Here is a 4,237-nt window from a genome sequence, read left to right as displayed (position 1 = left end):
TGTTAATTAGCTTAAAGAAATGGAAGGAACGTAAGTTAGGTCTAGCATTTTTGTGCCGCTCCTTGTGGGAAAGAAGCCCAACGCTCCTCTGCACCTTCCTCAAGTTCTTCTCGTCGTCAACAATTTGTCTGGTCATCCCCAGTTCTGCTCGATGAATCGGTCACTGCCATCACCACGCGAGGAATGAGCTGCACATCTCTTCCGTCGACACCAGCAAGCTCCTATGTACCACTAGTAGAAAACAGAGCTTTGGTTACAGCGCAATATACACATTAGTCCCGGCTGCATTACGAATCGGGATTAATGTGAGCATTAGTCCCGGTTCGAGCGGCTAAAGGCATTAGTCCCGGTTCAAATGGGCCCTTTAGTCCCACCTTTTAGTTCCGGTCCGTATATCAAACCGGGACTAAAGGGCACATTTCTCAAACTCTACCCCCCATCCCCCCCTGTATCGCCATTTCAGTTTTAAAAAAAACAAAAGAAATGATAAAAGCTTCAAAAAATAAAATCCTTCGTGATGTAGTTATATTACTATATCTACTAGTTAGGAAAATTAAAAAACTTAAATTTAGACATGTTTTGCAAAAAAGTTTCATGAAAAAGTAAAACGGGTATAACTTTTGCATACGATGTCGAAAAAAAGTATAATATACCAAAATGTTCAGCACGAAAATCTGCATTCGATTTACCGTAGGCCTGTTTGCAAATTTTTAGAATCCTCAAATTCCAAAAAGAAAAAAAGATATGCTCAAATTTCAAGTTTTTTTTGAATTTTGGTTAAATCTGGTCAAACTGCTTATTCAAGAAGTATTAGTGTTACTACATAATTATTCAAGAATATTAGTGTTACTAAATAATTATTTTCATTTCTTTTGAATTTTGGTCAAACTACTTACTCAAGAAATATTAGTGTTACTAAATAATTATTGTTTTTTAGAATAATAGTTTCACACTCAAACAGTGAAACATGTGACTTCATGCTCAAGCTAAACTCCTCAGGGTTAATAGTATTGACATCTTACTATTGTCAGGAAAGCAACAAGTGCAGACTTGAAAATGAGGGGGAATAGAACTCAGAAGTTAAGCGTGCTCAGGCTGAAGTAGTGAGAGGATGGGTGACTGGTCGGGAAGTTAGATGATTTGGAATGATGAAGGGTGATTAGAGATTAGAAGTTAAATTTAGTAGTGATGAGGGGTGATTAAAGATTAAATTGTAAAATAATTTAGAAATTTGAAAATCAGAAAAAAAAATTGTAAAAAAAATTGATTTTAAAAAAAAATCGTAACATTTCCTTCAGTCCCGGTTGGTGTTAGGTGAAGCTCCAGACATCAGCCACATGGAGGGCCTTTAGTCCCGGTTCGTAGGGGGCCTTTAGTACCGACCCTTTAGTCCCGGTTCCAAACCGGGACTAAAGGCCCTCTAGAACCGGGACAAATGACTCTTTTTCTATTAGTGTACGACTCCAACCTCCACTCCTAAGCAAAGTGAGACTATCTCCTCCCTAGGTTTCTTTAAGAAAAATCTTATGCAATTGGGTTCTTCAGGCTTTAGTATGAAAGAAAAACAGTATTTTCTTGGCCTCATGGACACTCATGATTTTATAGAAAGCAATGAACTTTACTTTATGCGGGCGATATGCAGGTTACTCTTGAATGAATGTGAAAATGCTACACCACAGGTTGTGGGCTCTAACAGAATAGAGTTCTTTTTAAAAGAAAAGATTCAGGTCTGACGGAAGACATGAATGGAAACTAGTACTCCCTCTGTTTCAAATTACTCATCTTGATTTTAGTTCAAGATAGAGTATAATTTAATCATTCCTTTTCCATTTTCTTACAAGTGGGCCCCACGTGAAATCCCGTAAATGCCCGTGCCGACTCAATTGACACTGAAACACTGGAGTGGAGAGGAGGTCGATCGTTCCCCATCTCTCTCGCCTCAGCTTCTCCTCCCTCCTCTCGTCGGCGACGCACTCCACGGCGGCGCTTCTCCACCGGCGGGGAAGCGCCGGTGCTCCTCTCCGGCGACGCACGGTGAGTCGTCTTCCACCTCTCCCGCTCATCCCCTTCTCCCCGCGGCGGCGACCAAGGGTTAGGTTTAGGAGCTCGGCGCCGCCCCGTGCCCCTGCTGGCCGACCGCCCCCGGCCCCTAGGTCGTCTCCCGCGTCCTCGACCTGAACGAACGTGCTGCTGCCGCTCCCGCTCGTGGCAGGCCCGTGCTGCTCCTGCTGTTCGGCGCCGACAGCACACTGCGGCTGCTTGATTTTTGCTTGCTGCTGCTTGCTCCGTTGCTGCTGAGTGCTGACATCCTAACATGCATCACTGAATCTGGTGCTGCAGACATGGGGAATTTCGCATCGAGTGATGCTTCTTCTTCAGTCAAAGAGGCACAAAGGGTATCAGCAACCACCTCCACACCACCGGTGAACTGCTGCCGGGTGCCACTCAAGGACAAGGAGGACGCACCACTGGGACTCTGGGAGCATTCAAGGTAGGTATGCTTCACCTCTTTTAATCAGAGGCTTCTTCAGTTGCTATACATTCTCACCACTACCGATTCTCACTGTCTAGCAGACTAGCACTAGTGCACAAAACAAACATGTGACGAAACAAAACAAAAAAGATAAGAGGACACTCTGCATTGCCGCCAAGGTTTTGGTTACTGGTCGAAACTTCGAGATTTCCCATGGTTACCGCATATTTCCATGCCCCTCAATAAATCCCCATACCGAGCAAAAAATACCAATTTTTTGAATTTAAACACTCGATTTAAAATAAAAATACGTAGGATCTAATTAATGACATGAGAGTTGGTTCTGACGTGTTGGTAGCAACCTAGTTCCTGTTTTGAGAGGTCTCTTGGCTCGAATGTTCATTCATTCATTTATTTGAATTCAAAATTCAACTATAAAATTCGTTTGAAATATTCTCGGTATTTCTTGGTAACCGTGGTAGCCACGTTTACCAGTCCCCCTCGGTAAAATTGCCTCATTCGGCAACCAAAACCTTGATTGCCGCTGGATTATTAGATAATCCCTTACCTTCAGTTTTTGTATGATCAAGATGGAATCAATTAAGATGCCCAAAGAAGATACCTAGCTTATTCATATACGTTCTGGGCTTAGCGGGTTCTTTCCTTGTTGATCCTTCCTGAGAGATTGGACCTGGTTTCCCTGCTTGGTTGTGCAGTTATTTGATTCCTAATTTGATTGGTCTATCAGATTGGTTGGAGATGGCGGAATTGGCCGAGCCGCGGGTGTACAGCTGCCGCCATTGCCGGAACCGCGTCTGCCTCCACGACGATATCATCTCCAAGGCCTTCCAGGTGAACAACTTCACTAAGGGAAGGATAATTTATTTGCTTCTTGTCCTTACTGACGACTTTGGCCCCTGCGTTCGGGATCAAGAGTGGACAGACCTTAATAATCAATAAATAGGAACTTAGATGGACCAGTTATGCTATACTGGTTGGGGATGTCATGCTAAAATTACTAGTAGTAAGTACTTGTCAACTAGCTAGGGACTTTAAATTGGCTCATCAACTGCAGTGGAGAGGTCCGACAATACAATATGAGAACGTTTCTGTAGCTGATCAGTTTAGCTAGCATTTGTTTTTCTATACTTACATAGTGGAGTTTCAGTTAACCAGATATACTACTTTTTTTTTGCGGGGAACCAGAGATACTACTGTGATCTATCTATATGTACAATTCAGATGTTGAGACCTCGACACGCCATGCTATGATCTATCTATCTCAATTTAGATTGTGTTTGGAGGATAAATACAATACTTCACCTGGAACTCTGGGAGCATTCAAGGTAGGTATGCTTCACCTGGAATAGATGATACAGTGCTCCCTCTCCCTCGCGTCGCCCTCTCGGGCGACTTGAGGGCCGAAAACCTAGCCCGCCGCCGCCGTCTCCTCCCCCTCCAACCCTCTCCTCGCCGCCGCCTGAGGCAGCCGCCGGCTTCGCCCGGGGCGCTGCTGATGAAGGTGGCGGCGGGGCCTCTCCTGCTGCCCTGCATCACTCGCGGGGGGCCTCGGGACCCGGGGCGGCGGCCCCGGCGGGATTGGCGCCACCGGATCCTCGGCGCATGGTGGCGCAGGTGCGGGCCGGTGCCCCTCGGCCGTGTGGACGGCGAGGTATCCGGTGGATGCGAGCCAGGGCGTGGCGGCGGCGGCGGCTTCGGCTCCGCGGCTTCAGATCTGGCCGCCTACCACCCTCTGCTGCGGAT

At 45.9% G+C, this 4,237-nt stretch overlaps 1 pseudogene; it reads left to right on the top strand.

The window, feature by feature from the left end:
- Positions 1–1,902: 1,902 nt before the first annotated feature.
- Positions 1,903–4,237, top strand: part of LOC119334709 — a 6,265-nt pseudogene continuing 3,930 nt past the window's right edge.

This window comes from Triticum dicoccoides, chromosome 7A (genome assembly GCF_002162155.2).
Source record: "Triticum dicoccoides isolate Atlit2015 ecotype Zavitan chromosome 7A, WEW_v2.0, whole genome shotgun sequence".
Classification (NCBI taxonomy): Eukaryota; Viridiplantae; Streptophyta; class Magnoliopsida; order Poales; family Poaceae; genus Triticum; species Triticum dicoccoides.
This window is presented reverse-complemented; position numbering and strand designations above follow the sequence as displayed.